Below are 25,864 nucleotides of genomic sequence, written 5' to 3' on the forward strand. Positions count from 1 at the left end.
TTGAGACATTACTCCCATGGAGGAAAGTGCGCATGGTAACTGTTGTATTCAATCCCGCGGCATTTCTGTGTTTCATCAACACTTTGAAGGTCCACAGATTACAGAATGCCTCCAGATGTGCATCGGAAACAACTACTGGTCTTGCAGGGAACGATGAAAGCGTAGACTGTTTGAGACATTACTCCCATGGAGGAAAGTGGGCATGGTGACTGTTGTACTCAATCCCGATGCAATTTCTGTGTTTCATCAACACTCTGATAGTCCACACATTACAGAATGCCCCCATATGTGCATCGGAATGTACTACTGGTCTTCCATTGAACGATCAAAGCGTAAACCGTTTGAGACATTACTCCCATGGAGGAAAGTGTGCATGGTGACTGTTGTATTCAATCCCGAGGCAATTTCTGTGTTTCATCAACACTTTGAAGGTCCACAGTACACAACATGCCTAGAGATGTGCATCGGAAACTACCACTGGTGTGGCAGGGAACGATCAAAGCGTAGACTGTTTGAGACATTACTCCCATGGAGGAAAGTGCGAATGGTGACTGTTGTATTAAATCCTGATGCAATTTCTGTGTTTGATCAACACTTTGAAGCTCCACAGATTACAGAATGCCTCCAAATGTGCATCGGAAACTACTACTGGTCCTCCAGGACACGATCAAAGCGTAGACTGTTTGAGACATTACTCCCATGGAGGAAAGTGTGCATGGTAACTGTTGTATTCAATCCCGCGGCATTTCTGTGTTTCATCAACACTTTGAAGGTCCACAGATTACAGAATGCCTCCAGATGTGCATCGGAAACTACTACTGGTCTTGCAGGGAACGATGAAAGCGTAGACTGTTTGAGAAATTACATCCATGTAGGAAAGTGCGCATGGTGACTGTTGTATTCAATTCTGATGCAATTTCTGTGTTTCAACAACACTCTGATGATCCACACAATACAGAATGCCCCCAGATGTGCATCGGAAACTACTACTGGTCTTCCAGGGAACGATCAAAGCGTAGACAGTTTGAGACATAACTCCCATGGAGGAAAGTGCGCATGGTGATTGTTGTATTCAATCCCGATGCAATTTCTGTGTTTCATCAACACTTTTAAGGTCCACAGATTACAGAATGCCTCCAGATGTCAATCGGAAACTACTACTGGTCTTGCAGGGAACGATCAAAGCGTAGGCTGTTTGAGACATTACGCCCATGGAGGTAAGTGCGTATGGTGACTGTTGTATTCAATCCGGATGCAATTTCTGTGTTTCATCAACACTCTGATAGTCCACACATTACAGAATGCCCACAGATGTGCATCGGAAACTACTACTGGTCTTCCAGGGAACGATCCAAGCGTAGACTGTTTGAGACATTACTCCCATGGAGGAAAGTGCGCATGGTGACAGTTGTATTCGATAGCGATTGAATTTCTGTGTTTCATCAACACTTTGAAGGTCCACAGATTACAGAATGCCTCCAGATGTGCATCGGAAACTACTACTGGTGCTCCAGGAAACGATCAAATCGTAGACTGTTTGAGACATTACTCCCATGGAGGAAAGTGCGCATGGTGACTGTTGTATTCGATAGCAATTCAATTTCTGTGTTTCATCAACACTTTGAAGGTCCACAGATTACAGAATGCCTCCAGATGTGCATCGGAAACTACTACTGGTCCTCCAGGAAACGATCAAATCGTAGACTGTTTGAGACATTACTCCCATGGAGGAAAGTGCGCATGGTGACTGTTGTATTCAATCCCGATGCAATTTCTGTGTTTCATCAACACTCTGATATTCCACACATTACAGAATGTCAGAAGATGTGCATCGAAAACTACTACTGGTCTTCGATTGAACGATCAAAGCGTAGACTGTTTGAGACATTACTCCCATGGAGGAAAGAGCGCATGGTGACAGTTGTATTGGATAGCGATTCAATTTCTGTGATTCATCAATACTTTGAAGGTCCACAGATTACAGAATGCCTCCAGATGTGCTTCGGAAACTACTACTGGTCCTCCAGGAAACGATCAAATCGTAGACTGTTTGAGACATTACTCCCAAGGAGGAAAGTGCGCATGGTGACTGTTGTATTCGATAGCGATTCAATTTCTGTGCTTCATCAACACTTTGAAGGTCCACAGATTACAGATTGTCTCCAGATGTGCATCGGAAACTACTACTGGTCCTCCAGGAAACGATCAAATCGTGGACTGTTTGAGACATTACTCCCATGGAGGAAAGTGCGCATGGTGACTGTTGTATTCGATAGCAATTCAATTTCTGTGTTTCATCAACACTTTGAAGGTCCACAGATTACAGAATGCCTCCAGATGTGCATCGGAAACTACTACTGGTCCTCCAGGAAACGATCAAATCGTAGACTGTTTGAGACATTACTCCCATGGAGGAAAGTGCGCATGGTGACTGTTGTATTCAATCCCGATGCAATTTCTGTGTTTCATCAACACTCTGATATTCCACACATTACAGAATGTCAGAAGATGTGCATCGGAAACTACTACTGGTCTTCCATTGAACGATCAAAGCGTAGACTGTTTGAGACATTACTCCCATGGAGGATAGAGCGCATGGTGACAGTTGTATTGGATAGCGATTCAATTTCTGTGTTTCATCAATACTTTGAAGGTCCACAGATTACAGAATGCCTCCAGATGTGCTTCGGAAACTACTACTGGTCCTCCAGGAAACGATCAAATCGTAGACTGTTTGAGACATTACTCCCAAGGAGGAAAGTGCGCATGGTGACTGTTGTATTCGATAGCGATTCAATTTCTGTGCTTCATCAACACTTTGAAGGTCCACAGATTACAGAATGTCTCCAGATGTGCATCGGAAACTACTACTGGTCCTCCAGGAAACGATCAAATCGTAGACTGTTTGAGACATTACTCCCATGGAGGAAAGTGCGCATGGTGACTGTTGTATTCAATCCTGTGGCAACTTCTGTGTTTCATAAACACTTTGAAGGTCCACAGATTACAGAATACCTCCAGATGTGCATCGGAAACTACTACTGGTCTTGCAGGAAACGATCAAAGCGTAGACGTTTTGAGACATTACTCCCATGGAGGAAAGTGCGCATGGTGACTGTTCTATTCAATCCTGATGCAATTTCTGTGTTTCATTAACACTCTGATAGTCCACACATTACAGAACGCCCCCACATGTGAATCGGAAACTACTACTGATCTTCCAGGGAACGATTAAAGCGTAAACTGTTTCAGACATTACTCCCATGGAGGAAAGTGCGCATGGTGACTGTTGTATTCAATCCCGATGCAATTTCTGTGTTTCATCAACACTCTGATAGTCCACACATTACAGCATGCCCACAGATGTGCATCGGAAACTACTACTGGTCTTCCAGGGAACGATTAAAGCGTAAACTGTTTGAGACATTACTCCCATGGAGGAAAGTGCACATGGTCACTGTTGTATTCAATCCCGATGCAATTTCTGTGTTTCATCAACACTCTGATAGTCCACAGATTACAGAATGTCCCCAGATGTGCATCGGAAACTACTACTGGTCTTGCAGGGAACGATCAAAACGTAAACTGTTTGAGACATTACTCCCATGGAGAAAAGGGCGCATGGTGATTGTTGTATTCAATCCCGATGCAATTTCTGTGTTTCATCAACACTCTGATAGTCCACACATTACAGAATGCCCCCACATGTGCATCGGAAACTACTACTGGTCTTCCATTGAACGATCAAAGCGTAAACCGTTTGAGACATTACTCTCATGGAGGTAAGTGCGCATGGTGACTGTTGTATTCAATCTCGAGGCAATATCTGTGTTTCATCAACACTTTGAAGGTCCACAGTTTACAGAATGCCTAGAGATGTGCATCGGAAACTACCACTGGTCTGGCAGGGAACGATCAAAGCGTAGACTGTTTGAGACATTACTCCCATGGAGGAAAGTGGGAATGGTGACTGTTGTATTAAATCCTGATGCAATTTCTGTGTTTTATCAACACTTTGAAGGTCAAAAGATTACAGAATGCCTCCTGATGTGCATCGGAAACTACTACTGGTCCTCCAGGACACGATCAAAGCGTAGACACTTTGAGACATTACTCCCATGGAGGAAAGTGCGCATGGTAACTGTTGTATTCAATCCCGCTTCATTTCTGTGTTTCATCAACACTTTGAAGGTCCACAGATTACAGAATGCCTCCAGATGTGCATCGGAAACTACTACTGGTCTTGCAGGGAACGATGAAAGAGTAGACTGTTTGAGACTTTACTCCCATGTAGGAAAGTGCGCATGGTGACTGTTGTATTCAATTCTGATGCAATTTCTGTGTTTCATCAACACTCTGATAGTCCACACAATACAGAATGCCCCCAGATGTGTATCGGAAACTACTACTGGTCTTCCAGGGAACGATCAAAAGCGTAGACAGTTTGAGACATTACTCCCATGGAGGAAAGTGCGCATGGTGATTGTTGTATTCAATCCCGATGCAATTTCTGTGTTTCATCAACACTTTGAAGGTCCAAAGATTACAGAATGCCTCCAGATGTCAATCGGAAACTACTACTGGTCTTGCAGGGAACGATCAAAGCGTAAACTGTCTGAGACATTACTCCCATGGAGGAAACTGCGCATGGTAACTGTTGTATTCAATCCTGATGCAATTTCTGTGTTTCATCAAAACACTCTGATGGTCCACACATTACAGAATGTCAGAAGATGTGCATCGGAAACTACTACTGGTCTTCCATAGAACGATCAAAGCGTAGACTGTTTGAGACATTACTCCCATGGAGGAAAGTGCGCATGGTGACAGTTGTATTCGATAGCGACTCAATTTCTGTGTTTCATCAACACTTTGAAGGTCCACAGATTACAGAATGCCTCCTGATGTGCATCGGAAACTACTACTGGTCCTCCAGGAAACGATCAAATCGTAGACTGTTTGAGACATTACACCCATGGAGGAAAGTGCGCATGGTGACTGTTGTATTCGATAGCGATTCAATTTCTGTGTTTCATCAACACTTTGAAGGTCCACAGTTTACAGAATGCCTCCAGATGTGCATCGGAAACTACTACTGGTCCTCCAGGAAACGATCAAATCGTAGACTGTTTGAGACATTACTCCCATGGAGGAAAGTGCGCATGGTGACTGTTGTATTCAATCCCGTGGCAACTTCTGTGTTTCATCAACACTTTGTAGGTCCACAGATTACAGAATACCTCCAGATGTGCATCGGAAACTACTACTGGTCTTGCAGGGAACGATCAAAGCGTAGACTGTTTGAGACATTACTCCCATGGAGGAAAGTGCGCATGGTGACTGTTCTATTCAATCCTGATGCAATTTCTGTGTTTCATTAACACTCTGATAGTCCACACATTACAGCATACCCACAGATGTGCATCGGAAACTACTACTGGTCTTCCAGGGAACGATTAAAGCGTAAACTGTTTGAGACATTACTCCCATGGAGGAAAGTGCACATGGTCACTGTTGTATTCAATCCCGATGCAATTTCTGTGTTTCATCAACACTCTGATAGTCCACAGATTACAGAATGTCCCCAGATGTGCATCGGAAACTACTACTGGTCTTGCAGGGAACGATCAAAACGTAAACTGTTTGAGACATTACTCCCATGGAGAAAAGGGCGCATGGTGATTGTTGTATTCAATCCCGATGCAATTTCTGTGTTTCATCAACACTCTGATAGTCCACACATTACAGCATGCCCACAGATGTGCATCGGAAACTACTACTGGTCTTCCAGGGAACGATTAAAGCGTAAACTGTTTGAGACATTACTCCCATGGAGGAAAGTGCACATGGTCACTGTTGTATTCATTCCCGATGCAATTTCTGTGTTTCATCAACACTCTGATAGTCCACACATTGCAGAGTGCCCCCAGATGTGCATCGTAAACTACTACTGGCCTTCCAGGGAACGAACAAAGTGTAGACTGTTTCAGACATTACTCCCATATAGGAAAGTGCGCATGGTGACTGTTATATTCAGTCCCGAGGCAATTTCTGTGTTTCATCAACACTTTGAAGGTCCACAGATTACAGAATGCCTCCAGATGTGCATCGGAAACTACTACTGGTCTTGCAGGGAACGATGAAAGCGTAGACTGTTTGAGACATTACTCCCATGTAGGAAAGTGCGCATGGTGACTGTAGTATTCAATTCTGATGCAATTTCTGTGTTTCATCAACACTCTGATAGTCCACACATTACAGCAAGCCCACAGATGTGCATCGGAAACTACTACTGGTCTTCCAGGGAACGATTAAAGCGTAAACTGTTTGAGACATTACTCCCATGGAGGAAAGTGCACATGGTCACTGTTGTATTCAATCCCGATGCAATTTCTGTGTTCCATCAACACTCTGATAGTCCACAGATTACAGAATGCCGCCGGATGTGAATCGGAAACTACTACTTCTTATCCAGGGAACGATCAAAGCGTAAACAGTTTGAGACATTACTCCCATGGAGGAAAGTGCGCATGGTGACTGTTGTATTCAATACCGATGCAATTTCTGTGTTTCATCAACACTTTGATAGTCCACACATTACAGAATGCCCACAGATGTGCATCGGAAACTACAACTGGTCTTCCAGGGAACGATCAAAGCGTAAAGTGTTTGAGACATTACTCCCATGGAGGAAAGTGCGCATTGTGACTGATGTATTCAATCCCGCGGCAATTTATGTGTTTCATCAACAGTTTGATGGTCCACACATTACAGCAAGCCCACAGATGTGCACCGGAAACTACTACTGGGCTTCCAGGGAACGATCAAAGCGTAAACTGTTTGAGACATTACTCCCATGGAGGAAACTGCGCATGGTGACTGTTGTATTCAATCCCGATGCAATTTCTGTGTTTGAACAACACTCTGATAGTTTACAGATTACAGAATTCCTTCAGATGTGCATCGGAAACTACTACTAGTCTTCCAGGGAACAATCAAAACGTAGACTGTTTGAGACATAACTCCCATGGAGGAAAATGCGCATGATGACTGTTATATTCAGTCCCGAGGCAATTTCTGTGTTTCATAGACACTTTGAAGGTCCACAGATTACAGAATGCCTCCAGATGTGCATCGGAAACTACTACTGGTCTTGCAGGGAACGATCAAAGCGTAGACTGTTTGAGACATTACGCCCATGGAGGAAAGTGCCTATGGTGACTGTTGTATTCAATCCCGATGGAATTTCTGTGTTTCATCAACACTCTGATAGTCCACACATTACAGAATGCCCACAGATGTGCATCGGAAACTACTACTGGTTTCCAGGGAACGATCAAAGCGTAAACTGTTTGAGACATTACTCCCATGGAGGAAAGTGCGCATGGTAACTGTTGTATTCAATCCTGATGCAATTTCTGTGTTTCATCAACACTCTGATATTCCACACATTACAGAATGTCAGAAGATGTGCATCGGAAACTACTACTGGTCTTCCATTGAACGATCAAAGCGTAGACTGTTTGAGACATTACTCCCATGGAGGAAAGTGCACATGGTGACAGTTGTATTCGATAGCGATTCAATTTCTGTGCTTCATCAACACTTTGAAGGTCCACAGATTACAGAATGCCTCCAGATGTGCATCGGAAACTACTACTGGTCCTCCAGGAAACGATCAAATCGTAGACTGTTTGAGACATTACTCCCATGGAGGAAAGTGCGCATGGTGACTGTTGTATTCAATCCCGTGGCAACTTCTGTGTTTCATAAACACTTTGAAGGTCCACAGATTACAGAATGCCTCCAGATGTGCATCGGAAACTACTACTGGTCTTCCAGGGAACGATTAAAGCGTAAACTGTTTGAGACATTACTTTCATGGAGGAAAGTGCACATGGTCACTGTTGTATTCAATCCCGATGCAATTTCTGTGTTTCATCAACACTCTGATAGTCCACAGATTACAGAATGTCCCCAGATGTGCATCGGAAACTACTACTGGTCTTGCAGGGAACGATCAAAACGTAAACTGTTTGAGACATTACTCCCATGGAGAAAAGGGCGCATGGTGATTGTTGTATTCAATCCCGATGCAATTTCTGTGTTTCATCAACACTCTGATAGTCCACACATTACAGAATGCCCCCAGATGTGCATCGGAAACTACTACTGATCTTCCAGGGAACGATCAAAGCGTAAACTGTTTGAGACATTACTCCAATGGAAGAAAATGCGCATGGTGACTGTTGTATCCAATCCCGCGGCAATTTCTGTGTTTCATCAACACTTTGAAGGTCCACAGATTACAGAATGCCTCCAGATGTCAATCGGAAACGACTACTGGTTTTGCAGGAAACGATCAAAGCGTAGACTGTTTGAGACATTACGCCCATGGAGGAAAGCTCGGATGGTGACTGTTGTATTCAACCCCGATGCAATTTCTGTGTTTCATCAACACTCTGATAGTCCACACATTACAGAATGCCCACAGATGTGCATCGTAAACTACTACTGGTCTTCCAGGGAACGATCAAAGCGTAAACTGTTTGAGACATCACTCCCATAGAGGAAATTGCGCATGGTAACTGTTGTATTCAATCCTGATGCAATTTCTGTGTTTCATCAACACTCTGATGGTCCACACATTACAGAATGTCAGAAGATGTGCATCGGAAACTACTACTGGTCTTTCATTGAACGATCAAAGCGTAGACTGTTTGAGACATTACTCCCATGGAGGAAAGTGCGCGTGGTGACAGTTGTATTCGATAGCGATTCAATTTCTGAGTTTCATCAACACTTCGAAGGTCCACAGATTACAGAATGCCTCCAGATGTGCATCGGAAACTACTACTGGTCCTCCTGGAAACGATCAAATCGTAGACTGTTTGAGACATTACTCCCATGGAGGAAAGTGCGCATGGTGACTGTTGTATTCGATAGCGATTCAATTTCTGTGTTTCATCAACACTTTGAAGGTCCACAGATTACAGAATGCCTCCAGATGTGCATCGGAAGCTACTACTGGTCCTCCGGGAAACGATCAAATCGTAGACTGTTTGAGACATTACTCCCTTGGAGGAAAGTGCGCATGGTGACTGTTGTATTCAATCCCGTGGCAACTTCTGTGTTTCATCAACACTTTGAAGGTCCACAGATTACAAAATACCTCCAGATGTGCATCGGAAACTACTACTGGTCTTGCAGGGAACGATCAAAGCGTAGACTGTTTGAGACATTACTCCCATGGAGGAAAGTGCGCATTGTGACTGTTCTATTCAATCCTGATGCAATTTCTGTGTTTCATTAACACTCTGATAGTCCACACATTACAGAATGCCCCCACATGTGCATCGGAAACTACTACTGATCTTCCAGGGAACGATTAAAGCGTAAACTGTTTCAGACATTACTCCCTTGGAGGAAAGTGCGCATGATGACTGTTGTATTCAATCCCGATGCAATTTCTGTGTTTCATCAACACTCTGATAGTCCACACATTACAGAATGAACACAGATGTGCATCGGAAACTACTACTGGTCTTCCAGGGAACGATTAAAGCGTAAACTGTTTGAGGCATTACTCCCATGGAGAAAAGGGCGCATGGTGATTGTTGTATTCAATCCCGATGCAATTTCTGTGTTTCATCAACACTCTGATAGTCCACACATTACAGCATGCCCACAGATGTGCATCGGAAACTACTACTGGTCTTCCAGGGAACGATTAAATCGTAAACTGTTTGAGACATTACTCCCATGGAGGAAAGTGCACATGGTCACTGTTGTATTCAATCCCGATGCCATTTCTGTGTTTCATCAACACTCTGATAGTCCACACATTGCAGAATGCCCCCAGATGTGCATCGTAAACTACTACTGGCCTTCCAGGGAACGATCAAAGTGTAGACTGTTTCAGACATTACTCCCATATAGGAAAGTGCGCATGGTGACTGTTATATTCAGTCCCGAGGCAATTTCTGTGTTTCATCAACACTTTGAAGGTCCACAGATTACAGAATGCCTCCAGATGTGCATCGGAAACTACTACTGGTCTTGCAGGGAACGATGAAAGCGTAGACTGTTTGAGACATTACTCCCATGTAGGAAAGTGCGCATGGTGACTGTAGTATTCAATTCTGATGCAATTTCTGTGTTTCATCAACACTCTGATAGTCCACACATTACAGCATGCCCACAGATGTGCATCGGAAACTACTACTGGTCTTCCAGGGAACGATTAAAGCGTAAACTGTTTGAGACATTACTCCCATGGAGGAAAGTGCACATGGTCACTGTTGTATTCAATCCCGATGCAATTTCTGTGTTTCATCAACACTCTGATAGTCCACAGATTACAGAATGCCCCCGGATGTGAATCTGAAACTACTACTTCTTATCCAGGGAACGATCGAAGCGTAAACAGTTTGAGACATTAAGCCCCTGGAGGAAAGTGCGCATGGTGACTGTTGTATTCAATCCCGATGCAATTTCTGTGTTTCATCAACACTTTGAAGGTCCAAAGATTACAGAATGCCTCCAGATGTGCACCGGAAACTACTACTGGGCTTCCAGGGAACGATCAAAGCGTAAACTGTTTGAGACATTACTCCCATGGAGGAAACTGCGCATGGTGACTGTTGTATTCAATCCCGATGCAATTTCTGTGTTTGAACAACACTCTGATAGTTTACAGATTACAGAATTCCTTCAGATGTGCATCGGAAACTACTACTAGTCTTCCAGGGAACAATCAAAACGTAGACTGTTTGAGACATTACTCCCATGGAGGAAAATGCGCATGATGACTGTTATATTCAGTCCCGAGGCAATTTCTGTGTTTCATCAACACTTTGAAGGTCCACAGATTACAGAATGCCTCCAGAAGTGCATCGGAAACTACTACTGGTCTTGCAGGGAACGATCAAAGCGTAGACTGTATGAGACATTACGCCCATGGAGGAAAGTGCCTATGGTGACTGTTGTATTCAATCCCGATGTAATTTCTGTGTTTCATCAACACTCTGATAGTCCACACATTACAGAATGCCCCCACATGTGCATCGGAAACTACTACTGGTCTTCCATTGAACGATCAAAGCGTAAACCGTTTGAGACATTACTCCCATGGAGGAAAGTGCGCATGGTGACTGTTGTATTCAATCTCGAGGCAATTTCTGTGTTTCATCAACACTTTGAACGTCCACAGATTACAGAATGCCTCCAGATGTCAATCGGAAACTACTACTGGTCCTCCAGGAAACGATCAATTCGTAGACTGTTTGAGACATTACTCCCATGGAGGAAAGTGCGCCTGGTAACTGTTGTATTCAATCCTGATGCAATTTCTGTGTTTCATCAACACTCTGATGGTCCACACATTACAGAATGTCAGAAGATGTGCATCGGAAACTACTACTTGCTTCCATTGAACGATCAAAGCGTAGACTGTTTGAGACATAACTCCCGTGGAGGAAAGTGCACATGGTGACTGTTCTATTCAATCCTGATGCAATTTCTGTGTTTCATTAACACTCTGATAGTTCACACATTACAGAATGCCCCCACATGTGCATCGGAGACTACTACAGATCTTCCAGGGAACGATTAAGGCGTAAACTGTTTCAGACATTACTCCCATGGAGGAAAGTGCGCATGGTGACTGTTGTATTCAATCCCGATGCAATTTCTGTGTTTCATCAACACTCTGATAGTCCACACATTACAGAATACCCACAGATGTGCATCGGAAACTACTACTGGTCTTCCAGGGAACGATTAAAGCGTAAACTGTTTGAGACATTACGCCCATGGAGGAAAGTGCACATGGTCACGGTTGTATTCAATCCCGATGCAATTTCTGTGTTTCATCAACACTCTGATAGTCCACAGATTACGGAATGTCCCCAGGTGTGCATCGTAAACTACTACTGGTCTTGCAGGGATCGGACAAAGCGTAGACTGTTTGAGACATTACTCCCATGGAGAAAAGGGCGCATGGTGATTGTTGTATTCAATCCCGATGCGATTTCTGTGTTTCATCAACACTCTGATAGTCCACACATTACAGAATGCCCCCAGATGTGCATCGGAAACTACTACTGATCTTCCAGGGAACGATCAAAGCGTAAACTGTTTGAGACATTACTCCAATGGCGGAAAGTGCGCATGGTGACTGTTGTATCCAATCAGGCGGCAATTTCTGTGTTCCATCAACACTTTGAAGGTCCACAGATTACAGAATGCCTCCAGATGTGCATCGGAAACTACTACTGGTCTTGCAGGGAACGATCAAAGCGTAGACTGTTTGAGACATTACGCCCATGGAGGAAAGTGCCTTTGGTGACTGTTGTATTCAATCCCGATGGAATTTCTGTGTTTCATCAACACTCTGATAGTCCACACATTACAGAATGCCCACAGATGTGCATCGGAAACTACTACTGGTTTCCAGGGAACGATCAAAGCATAAACTGTTTGAGACATTACTCCCATGGAGGAAAGTGCGCATGGTAACTGTTGTATTCAATCCTGATGCAATTTCTGTGTTTCATCAACACTCTGATGGTCCACACATTACAGAATGTCAGGAGATGTGCATAGGAAACTACTACTGGTCTTCCATTGAACGATCAAAGCGTAGACTGTTTGAGACATTACTCCCATGCAGGAAAGTGTGCATGGTGAAAGTTGTATTCGATAGCGATTCGGTTTCTGTGTTTCATCAACACTTTGAAGGTCAACAGATTACAGAATACCTCCAGATGTCCATCGGAAACTACTACTGGTCTTGCAGGGATTGGTCAAAGCGTAGACTGTTTGAGACATTAAACCCATGGAGGAAAGTGCACATGGTGACTGTTCTATTCAATCCTGATGCAATTTCTGTGTTTCATTAACACTCTGATAGTCCACTCATTACAGAATGCCCCCACATGTGCATCGGAAACTACTACTGATCATCCAGGGAACGATTAAAGCGTAAACTGTTTCAGACATTACTCCCATGGAGGAAAGTGCGCATGGTACCTGTTGTATTCAATCCCGATGCAATTTCTGTGTTTCATCAACACTCTGATAGTCCACACATTACAGAATGCCGACAGATGTGCATCGGAAACAACTACTGGTCTTCCAGGGAACGATTAAAGCGTAAACTGTTTGAGACATTACTCCCATGGAGGAAAGTGCACATGGTCACGGTTGTATTCAATCCCGATGCAATTTCTGTGTTTCATCAACACTTTGAAGGTCCACAGATTACAGAATGCCTCCAGATGTGCATCGCAAACTACTACTGGTCTTGCAGGGAACGAACAATGCGTAGACTGTTTGAGACATTACTCCCATGGAGGAAAGTGCGCATGGTGATTGTTGTATTCAATCCTGATGCAATTTCTGTGTTTCATCAAGACTCTGATAGTCCACTCGTTACAGAATGCCCCCATATGTGCATCGGAAACTACTACTGGTCTTCCATTGAACGATCAAAGCGTAAACCGTTTGAGACATTACTCCCATGGAGGAAAGTGCGCATGGTGACTGTTGTATTCAATCTCGAGGCAATTTCTGTGTTTCATCAACACTTTGAAGGTGCACAGTTTACAGAATGCCTAGAGATGTGCATCGGAAACTACCACTGGTCTGGCAGGGAACGATCAAAGCGTAGACTGTTTGAGACATTACTCCCATGTAGGAAAGTGCGCATGGTGACTGTTGTATTCAATTCTGATGCAATTTCTGTGTTTCATCAACACTCTGATAGTCCACACAATACAGAATGCCCCCAGATGTGCATCGGAAACTACTACTGGTCATCCAGGAAACGATCAAATCGTAGACTGTTTGAGACATTACTCCCATGGAGGAAAGTGCGCATGGTGACTGTTGTATTCGATAGCGATTCAATTTCTGTGTTTCATCAACACTTTGAAGGTCCACAGATTACAGAATGCCTCCAGATGTGCATCGGAAACTACTACTGGTCCTCCAGGAATCGATCAATTCGTAGACTGTTTGAGACATTACTCCCATGGAGGAAAGTGCGCATGGTGACTGTTGTATTCAATCCCGTGGCAACTTCTGTGTTTCATCAACACTTTGAAGGTCCACAGATTACAGAATACCTATAGATGTGCATCTCAAACTACTACTGGTCTTGCAGGGAACGATCAAAGCGTAGACTGTTTGAGACATTACTCCCATGGAGGAAAGTGCGCATGGTGACTGTTCTATTCAATCCTGATGCAATTTCTGTGTTTCATTAACACTCTGATAGTCCACACATTACAGAATGCCCCCACATGTGCATCGGAAACTACTACTGATATTCCAGGGAACGATTAAAGCGTAAACTGTTTCAGACATTACTCCTATGGAGGAAAGTGCGCATGGTGACTGTTGTATTCAATCCCGATGCAATTTCTGTGGTTCATCAACACTCTGATAGTCCACACATTACAGCACGCCCACAGATGTGCATCGGAAACTACTACTGGTCTTCCAGGGAACGATTAAAGCGTAAACTGTTTGAGACATTACTCCCATGGAGGAAAGTGCACATGGTCACTGTTGTATTCAATCCCGATGCAATTTCTGTGTTTCATCAACACTCTGATAGTCCACAGATTACAGAATGTCCCCAGATGTGCATCGGAAACTACTACTGGTCTTCCAGGGAACGATTAAAGCGTAAACTGTTTGAGACATTACTCCCATGGAGGAAAGTGAACATGGTCACTGTTGTATTCAATCCCGATGCACTTTCTGTGTTTCATCAACACTCTGATAGTCCACACATTACAGAATGCCCCCAGATGTGCATCGTAAACTACTACTGGCCTTCCAGGGAACGATCAAAGTGTAGACTGTTTCAGACTTTACTCCAATATAGGAAAGTGCGCATGGTGACTGTTATATTCAGTCCCGAGGCAATTTCTGTGTTTCATCAACACTTTGAATGTCCACAGATTACAGAATGCCTCCAGATGTGCATCGGAAACTACTACTGGTCTTGCAGGGAACGATGAAAACGTAGACTGTTTGAGACATTACTATCATGTAGGAAACTGCGCATGGTGAATGTAGTATTCAATTCTGATGCAATTTCTGTGTTTCATCAACACTCTGATAGTCCACACATTACAGCATGCCCACAGATGTGCATCGGAAACTACTACTGGTCTTCCAGGGAACGATTAAAGCGTAAACTGTTTGGGACATTTCTCCCATGGAGGAAAGTGCACATGGTCACTGTTGTATTCAATCCCGATGCAATTTCTGTGTTTGAACAACACTCTGATAGTTTACAGATTACAGAATTCCTTCAGATGTGCATCAGAAACTACTACTAGTCTTCCGTGGAACAATCAAAACGTAGACTGTTTGAGACATTACTCCCATGGAGGAAAGTGCGCATGGTGATTGTTGTATTCAATCCCGATGCAATTTCTGTGTTTCATCAACACTTTGAAGGTCCACAGATTACAGAATGCCTCCAGATGTCAATCGGAAACTACTACTGGTCATCCAGGAAACGATCAAATCGTAGACTGTTTGAGACATTACTCCCATGGAGGAAAGTGCGCATGGTGACTGTTGTATTCGATAGCGATTCAATTTCTGTGTTTCATCAACACTTTGAAGGTCCACAGATTACAGAATGCCTCCAGATGTGCATCGGAAACTACTACTGGTCATCCAGGAAACGATCAAATCGTAGACTGTTTGAGACATTACTCCCATGGAGGAAAGTGCGCATGGTGACTGTTCTATTCAATCCTGATGCAATTTCTGTGTTTCATTAACACTCTGATAGTCCACACATTACAGAATGCCCCCACATGTGCATCGGAAACTACTACTGATATTCCAGGGAACGATTAAAGCGTAAACTGTTTCAGACATTACTCCTATGGAGGAAAGTGCGCATGGTGACTGTTGTATTCAATCCCGATGCAATTTCTGTGGTTCATCAACACTCTGATAGTCCACACATTACAGCACGCCCACAGATGTGCATCGGAAACTACTACTGGCCTTCCAGGGAACGATCAAAGTGTAGACTGTTTCAGACTTTACTCCAATATAGGAAAGTGCGCATGGTGACTGTTATATTCAGTCCCGAGGCAATTTCTGTGTTTCATCAACACTTTGAAGGTCCACAGATTACAGAATGCCCCCAGATGTGCATCGGAAACTACTACTGATCTTCCAGGGAACGATCAAAGCGTAAACTGTTTGAGACATTACTCCAATGGAGGAAAGTGCGCATGTTGACTGTTGTATCCAATCAGGCGGCAATTTCTGTGTTCCATCAACACTTTGAAGGTCCACAGATTACAGAATGCCTCCAGATGTGCATCGCAAACTACTACTGGTCTTGCAGGGAACGATCAATGCGTAGACTGTTTGAGACATTACTCCCATGGAGGAAAGTGCGCATGGTGACCGTTGTATTTAATCCTGATGCAATATCTGTGTTTCATCAAGACTCTGATAGTCCACTCATTACAGAATGCCCCCATATGTGCATCGGAAACTACTACTGGTCTTCCATTGAACGATCAAAGCGTAAACCGTTTGAGACATTACTCCCATGGAGGAAAGTACGCATGGTGACTGTTGTATTCAATCTCGAGGCAATTTCTGTGTTTCATCAACACTTTGAAGGTCCACAGTTTACAGAATGCCTAGAGATGTGCGTCGGAAACTACCACTGGTCTGGCAGGGAACGATCAAAGCGTATACTGTTTGAGACATTACTCCCATGTAGGAAAGTGCGCATGGTGACTGTTGTATTCAATTCTGATGCAATTTCTGTGTTTCATCAACACTCTGATAGTCCACACAATACAGAATGCCCCCAGATGTGCATCGGAAACTACTACTGGTCTTCCAGGGAACGATCAAAGCGTAGACAGTTTGAGACATTACTCCCATGGAGGAAAGTGCGCATGGTGATTGTTGTATTCAATCCCGATGCAATTTCTGTGTTTCATCAACACTTTGAAGGTCCACAGATTACAGAATGCCTCCAGATGTCAATCGGAAACTACTACTGGTCTTGCAGGGAACGATCAAAGCGTAAACTGTCTGAGATATTACTCCCATGGAGGAATATGCGCATGGTAACTGTTGTATTCAATCCTGATGCAATTTCTATGTTTCATCAAAACACTCTGATGGTCCACACATTATAGAATGTCAGAAGATGTGCATCGGAAACTACTACTGGTCTTCCATTGAACGATCATAGCGTAGACTGTTTGAGACATTACTCCCATGGAGGAAAGTGCGCATGGTGACAGTTGTATTCGATAGCGATTCAATTTCTGTGTTTCATCAACACTTTGAAGGTCAACAGATTACAGAATGCCTCCAGATGTGCATCGGAAACTACTACTGGTCATCCAGGAAACGATCAAATCGTAGACTGTTTGAGACATTACTCCCATGGAGGAAAGTGCGCATGGTGACTGTTGTATTCGATAGCGATTCAATTTCTGTGTTTCATCAACACTTTGAAGGTCCACAGATTACAGAATGCCTCCAGATGTGCATCGGAAACTACTACTGGTCCTCCAGGAAACGATCAATCCGTAGACTGTTTGAGACATTACTCCCATGGAGGAAAGTGCGCATGGTGACTGTTGTATTCAATCCCGTGGCAACTTCTGTGTTTCATCAACACTTTGAAGGTCCACAGATTACAGAATACCTATAGATGTGCATCTCAAACTACTACTGGTCTTGCAGGGAACGATCAAAGCGTAGACTGTTTGAGACATTACTCCCATGGAGGAAAGTGCGCATTTTGACTGTTCTATTCAATCCTGATGCAATTTCTGTGTTTCATTAACACTCTGATAGTCCACACATTACAGAATGCCCCCACATGTGCATCGGAAACTACTACTGATATTCCAGGGAACGATTAAAGCGTAAACTGTTTCAGACATTACTCCCATGGAGGAAAGTGCGCATGGTGACTGTTGTATTCATTCCCGATGCAATTTCTGTGGTTCATCAACACTCTGATAGTCCACACAATACAGTACGCCCACAGATGTGCATCGGAAACTACTACTGGTCTTCCAGGGAACGATTAAAGCGAAAACTGTTTGAGACATTACTCCCATGGAGGAAAGTGCACATGGTCACTGTTGTATTCAATCCCGATGCAATTTCTGTGTTTCATCAACACTCTGATAGTCCACAGATTACAGAATGTCGACAGATGTGCATCGGAAACTACTACTGGTCTTGCAGGGAACGATCAAAACGTAAACTGTTTGAGACATTACTCCCATGGAGAAAAGGGCGCATGGTGATTGTTGTATTCAATCCCGCTGCAATTTCTGTGTTTCATCAACACTCTGATAGTCGACACATTACAGCATGCCCACAGATGTGCATCGGAAACTACTACTGGTCTTCCAGGGAACGATTAAAGCGTAAACTGTTTGAGACATTACTCCCATGGAGGAAAGTGCACATGGTCACTGTTGTATTCAATCCCGATGCAATTTCTGTGTTTCATCAACACTCTGATAGTCCACACATTACAGAATGCCCCCAGATGTGCATCGTAAACTACTACTGGCCTTCCAGGGAACGATCAAAGTGTAGACTGTTTCAGACATTACTCCCATATAGGAAAGTGCGCATGGTGACTCTTATATTCAGTCCCGAGGCAATTTCTGTATTTTCATCAACACTTTGAAGGTCCACAGATTACAGAATGCCTCCAGATGTGCATCGGAAACTACTACTGGTCTTTCAGGGAACGATGAAAGCGTAGACTGTTTGAGACATTACTCCCATGTAGGAAAGTGCGCATGGTGACTGTAGTATTCAATTCTGATGCAATTTCTGTGTTTCATCAACACTCTGATAGTCCACACATTACAGCATGCCCACAGATGTGCATCGGAAACTACTACTGGTCTTCCAGGGAACGATTAAAGCGTAAACTGTTTGAGACATTACTCCCATGGAGGAAAGTGCACATGGTCACTGTTGTATTCAATCCCGATGCAATTTCTGTGTTTCATCAACACTCTGATAGTCCACAGATTACAGAATGCCCCCGGATGTGAATCGGAAACTACTACTTCTTATCCAGGGGACGATCAAAGCGTAAACAGTTGGAGACATTACTCCCATGGAGGAAAGTGCGCATGGTGACTGTTGTATTCAATCCCGATGCAATTTCTGTGTTTCATCAACACTTTGAAGGTCCAAAGATTACAGAATGCCTCCAGATGTGCATCGGAAACTACTACTGGGCTTCCAGGGAACGATCAAAGCGTAAACTGTTTGAGACATTACTCCCATGGAGGAAACTGCGCATGGTGACTGTTGTATTCAATCCCGATGCAATTTCTGTGTTTGAACAACACTCTGATAGTTTACAGATTACAGAATTCCTTCAGATGTGCATCAGAAACTACTACTAGTCTTCCGTGGAACAATCAAAACGTAGACTGTTTGAGACATTACTCCCATGGAGGAAAATGCGCATGATGACTGTTATATTCAGTCCCCAGGCAATTTCTGTGTTTCATCAACACTTTGAAGGTCCACAGATTACAGAATGCCTCCAGATGTGCATCGGAAACTACTACTGGTTTCCAGGGAACGATCAAAGCGTAAACTGTTTGAGACATTACTCCCATGGAGGAAAGTGCGCATGGTAACTGTTGTATTCAATCCTGATGCAATTTCTGTGTTTCATCAACACTCTGATGGTCCACACATTACAGAATGTCAGAAGATGTGCATCGGAAACTACTACTGGTCTTCCATTGAACGATCAAAGCGTAGACTGTTTGAGACATTACTCCCATGCAGGAAAGTGCGCATGGTGACAGTTGTATTCGATAGCGATTCAGTTTCTGTGTTTCATCAACACTTTGAAGGTCCACAGATTACAGAATACCTCCAGATGTCCATCGGAAACTACTACTGGTCTTGCAGGGAACGATCAAAGCGTAGACTGTTTGAGACATTACTCCCATGGAGGAAAGTGCACATGGTGACTGTTCTATTCAATCCTGATGCAATTTCTGTGTTTCATTAACACTCTGATAGTCCACACATTACACAATGCCCCCACATGTGCATCGGAAACTACTACAGATCTTCCAGGGAACGATTAAGGCGTAAACTGTTTCAGACATTACTCCCATGGAGGAAAGTGCGCATGGTGACTGTTGTATTCAATCCCGATGCAATTTCTGTGTTTCATCAACACTCTGATAGTCCACACATTACAGAATGCCCACAGATGTGCATCGGAAACTACTACTGGTCTTCCAGGGAAAGATTAAAGCGTAAACTGTTTGAGACATTACTCCCATGGAGGAAAGTGCACATGGTCACGGTTGTATTCAATCCCGATGCAATTTCTGTGTTTCATCAACACTCTGATAGTCCACAGATTACGGAATGTCCCCAGGTGTGCATCGTAAACTACTACTGGTCTTGCAGGGATCGGTCAAAGCGTAGACTGTTTGAGACATTACTCCCATGGAGAAAAGGGCGCATGGTGATTGTTGTATTCAATCCCGATGCGATTTCTGTGTTTCATCAACACTCTGATAGTCCACACATTACAGAATGCCCCCAGATGTGCATCGGAAACTACTACTGATCTTCCAGGGAACGATCAAAGCGTAAACTGTTTGAGACATTACTTCAATGGAGGAAAGTGCGCATGGTGACTGTTGTATCCAATCAGGCGGCAATTTCTGTGTTCCATCAACACTTTGAAGGTCCACAGATTACAGAATGCCTCCAGATGTGCATCGCAAACTACTACTGGTCTTGCAGGGAACGATCAATGCGTAAACTGTTTGAGACATTACTCCCATGGAGGAAAGTGCGCATGGTGACTGTTGTATTCGATAGCGATTCAATTTCTGTGTTTCATCAACACTTTGAAGGTCCACAGATTACAGAATGCCTCCAGATGTGCATCGGAAACTACTACTGGTCCTCCAGGAAACGATCAAATGTAGACAGTTTGAGACATTACTCCCATGGAGGAAAGTGCGCATGGTGACTGTTGTATTCAATCCCACTGCAACTTCTGTGTTTCATCAACACTTTGAAGGTCCACAGATTACAGAATACCTCCAGATGTCCATCGGAAACTACTACTGGTCTTGCAGGGAACGATCAAAGCGTAGACTGTTTGAGACATTACTCCCATGGAGGAAAGTGCACATGGTGACTGTTCTATTCAATCCTGATGCAATGTCTGTGTGTCATTAACACTCTGATAGTCCACACATTACAGAATGCCCCCACATGTGCATCGGAAACTACTACAGATCTTCCAGGGAACGATTAAGGCGTAAACTGTTTCAGACATTACTCCCATGGAGGAAAGTGCGCATGGTGACTGTTGTATTCAATCCCGATGCAATTTCTGTGTTTCATCAACACTCTGATAGTCCACACATTACAGAATGCCCACAGATGTGCATCGGAAACTACTACTGGTCTTCCAGGGAACGATTAAATCGTAAACTGTTTGAGACATTACTCCCATGGAGGAAAGTGCACATGGTCACGGTTGTATTCAATCCCGATGCAATTTCTGTGTTTCATCAACACTCTGATAGTCCACACATTACGGAATGCCTCCAGATGTGCATCGCAAACTACTACTGGTCTTGCAGGGAACGATCAATGCGTAGACTGTTTGAGACATTACTCCCATGGAGGAAAGTGCGCATGGTGACTGTTGTATTCAATCCTGATGCAATTTCTGTGTTTCATCAAGACTCTGATAGTCCACACATTACAGAATGCCCCCATATGTGCATCGGAAACTACTACTGGTCTTCCATTGAACGGTCAAAGCGTAAACCGTTTGAGACATTACTCCCATGGAGGAAAGTGCGCATGGTGACTGTTGTATTCAATCTCGAGGCAATTTCTGTGTTTCATCAACACTTTGAAGGTCCACAGTTTACAGAATGCCTAGAGATGTGCATCGGAAACTACCACTGGTCTGGCAGGGAACGATCAAAGCGTATACCGTTTGAGACATTACTCCCATGGAGGAAAGTGCGAATGGTGACTGTTGTATTAAATCCTGATGCAATTTCTGTGTTTCATCAACACTTTGAAGGTCCACAGATTACAGAATGCCTCCAGATGTGCATCGGAAACTACTACTGGTCCTCCAGGACACGATCAAAGCGTAGACTGTTTGAGACATTACTCCCATGGAGGAAAGTGCGCATGGTAACAGTTGTATTCAATCCCGCGGCATTTCTGTGTTTCATCAACACTTTGAAGGTCCACAGATTACAGAATGCCTCCAGATGTGCATCGGAAACTACTACTGGTCTAGCAGGGAACGATGAAAGCGTTGACTGTTTGAGAGATTACTCCCATTTAGGAAAGTGGGCATGGTGACTGTTGTATTCAATTCTGATTCAATTTCTGTGTTTCATCAACACTCTGATAGTCCACACATTACAGCATGCCCACAGATGTGCATCGGAAACTACTACTGGTCTTCCAGGGAACGATTAAAGCGTAAACTGTTTGAGACATTACTCCCATGGAGGAAAGTGCACATGGTCACTGTTGTATTCAATCCCGATGCAATTTCTGTGTTTCATCAACACTCTGATAGCCCACAGATTACAGAATGCCCCCGGATGTGAATCGGAAACTACTACTTCTTATCCAGGGAACGATCAAAGCGTAAACAGTTGGAGACATTACTCCCATGGAGGAAAGTGCGCATGGTGACTGTTGTATTCAATCCCGATGCAATTTCTGTGTTTCATCAACACTTTGAAGGTCCAAAGATTACAGAATGCCTCCAGATGTGCATCGGAAACTACTACTGGGCTTCCAGGGAACGATCAAAGCGTAAACTGTTTGAGACATTACTCCCATGGAGGAAACTGCGCATGGTGACTGTTGTATTCAATCCCGATGCAATTTCTGTGTTTGAACAACACTCTGATAGTTTACAGATTACAGAATTCCTTCAGATGTGAATCAGAAACTACTACTAGTCTTCCGTGGAACAATCAAAACGTAGACTGTTTGAGACATTACTCCCATGGAGGAAAATGCGCATGATGACTGTTATATTCAGTCCCGAGGCAATTTCTGTGTTTCATCAACACTTTGAAGGTCCACAGATTACAGAATGCCTCCAGATGTGCATCGGAAACTACTACTGGTTTCCAGGGAACGATCAAAGCGTAAACTGTTTGAGACATTACTCCCATGGAGGAAAGTGCGCATGGTAACTGTTGTATTCAATCCTGATGCAATTTCTGTGTTTCATCAACACTCTGATGGTCCACACATTACAGAATGTCAGAAGATGTGCATCGGAAACTACTACTGGTCTTCCATTGAACGATCAAAGCGTAGACTGTTTGAGACATTACTCCCATGCAGGAAAGTGCGCATGGTGACAGTTGTATTCGATAGCGATTTAGTTTCTGTGTTTCATCAACACTTTGAAGGTCCACAGATTACAGAATACCTCCAGATGTCCATTGGAAACTACTACTGGTCTTTCAGGGAACGATCAAAGCGTGGACTGTTTGAGACATTACTCCCATGGAGGAAAGTGCACATGGTGACTGTTCTATTCAATCCTGATGCAATTTCTGTGTTTCATTAACACTCTGATAGTCCACACATTACAGAATGCCCCCACATGTGCATCGGAAACTACTACAGATCTTCCAGGGAACGATTAAGGCGTAAACTGTTTCAGACATTACTCCCATGGAGGAAAGTGCGCATGGTGACTGTTGTATTCAATCCCGATGCAATTTCTGTGTTTCATCAACACTCTGATAGTCCACACATTACAGAATGCCCACAGATGTGCATCGGAAACTACTACTGGTCTTCCAGGGAACGATTAAAGCGTAAACTGTTTGAGACATTACTCCCATGGAGGAAAGTGCACATGGTCACAGTTGTATTCAATCCCGATGCAATTTCTGTGTTTCATCAACACTCTGATAGTCCACAGATTACGGAATGTCCCCAGGTGTGCATCGTAAACTACTACTGGTCTTGCAGGGATCGGTCAAAACGTAGACTGTTTGAGACATTACTCCCATGGAGAAAAGGGCGCATGGTGATTGTTGTATTCAATCCCGATGCGATTTCTGTGTTTCATCAACACTCTGATAGTCCACACATTACAGAACGCCCCCAGATGTGCATCGGAAACTACTACTGATCTTCCAGGGAACGATCAAAGCGTAAACTGTTTGAGACATTACTTCAATGGAGGAAAGTGCGCATGGTGACTGTTGTATCCAATCAGGCGGCAATTTCTGTGTTCCATCAACACTTTGAAGGTCCACAGATTACAGAATGCCTCCGGATGTGCATCGGAAACTACTACAGATCTTCCAGGGAACGATTAAGGCGTAAACTGTTTCACATATTACTCCCATGGAGGAAAGTGCGCATGGTGACTGTTGTATTCAATCCCGATGCAATTTCTGTGTTTCATCAACACTCTGATAGTCCACACTTTACAGAATGCCCACAGATGTGCATCGGAAACTACTACTGGTCTTCCAGGGAACGATTAAAGCGTAAACTGTTTGAGACATTACTCCCATGGAGGAAAGTGCACATGGTCTCGGTTGTATTCAATCCCGATGCAATTTCTGTGTTTCATCAACACTCTGATAGTCCACACATTACAGAATGCCCCCAGATGTGCATCGGAAACTACTACTGATCTTCCAGGGAACGATCAAAGCGTAAACTGTTTGAGACATTACTTCAATGGAGGAAAGTGCGCATGGAGACTGTTGTATCCAATCAGGCGGCAATTTCTGTGTTCCATCAACACTTTGAAGGTCCACAGATTACAGAATGCCTCCAGATGTGCATCGGAAACTACTACTGGTCTTGCAGGGAACGATCAATGCGTAAACTGTTTGAGACATTACTCCCATGGAGGAAAGTGCGCATGGTGACTATTGTATTCGATAGCGATTCAATTTCTGTGTTTCATCAACACTTTGAAGGTCCACAGATTACAGAATGCCTCCAGATGTGCATCGGAAACTACTACTGGTCCTCCAGGAAACGATCAAATGTAGACAGTTTGAGACATTACTCCCATGGAGGAAAGTGCGCATGGTGACTGTTGTATTCAATCCCACTGCAACTTCTGTGTTTCATCAACACTTTGAAGGTCCACAGATTACAGAATACCTCTAGATGTCCATCGGAAACTACTACTGGTCTTGCAGGGAACGATCAAAGCGTAGACTGTTTGAGACATTACTCCCATGGAGGAAAGTGCACATGGTGACTGTTCTATTCAATCCTGATGCAATTTCTGTGTTTCATTAACACTCTGAAAGTCCACACATTACAGAATGCCCCCACATGTGCATCGGAAACTACTACAGATCTTCCAGGGAACGATTAAGGCGTAAACTGTTTCAGATATTACTCCCATGGAGGAAAGTGCGCATGGTGACTGTTGTATTCAATCCCGATGCAATTTCTGTGTTTCATCAACACTCTGATAGTCCACACATTACAGAATGCCCACAGATGTGCATCGGAAACTACTACTGGTCTTCCAGGGAACGATTAAAGCGTAAACTGTTTGAGACATTACTCCCATGGAGGAAAGTGCACATGGTCTCGGTTGTATTCAATCCCGATGCAATTTCTGTGTTTCATCAACATTCTGATAGTCCACACATTACGGAATGTCCCCAGGTGTGCATCGTAAACTGCTACTGGTCTTGCAGGGATCGGTCAAAGCGTAGACTGTTTGAGACATTACTCCCATGGAGAAAAGGGCGCATGGTGATTGTTGTAT

Source organism: Schistocerca gregaria, chromosome 3 (genome assembly GCF_023897955.1).
Source record: "Schistocerca gregaria isolate iqSchGreg1 chromosome 3, iqSchGreg1.2, whole genome shotgun sequence".
In the NCBI taxonomy this organism is placed as follows: Eukaryota; Metazoa; Arthropoda; class Insecta; order Orthoptera; family Acrididae; genus Schistocerca; species Schistocerca gregaria.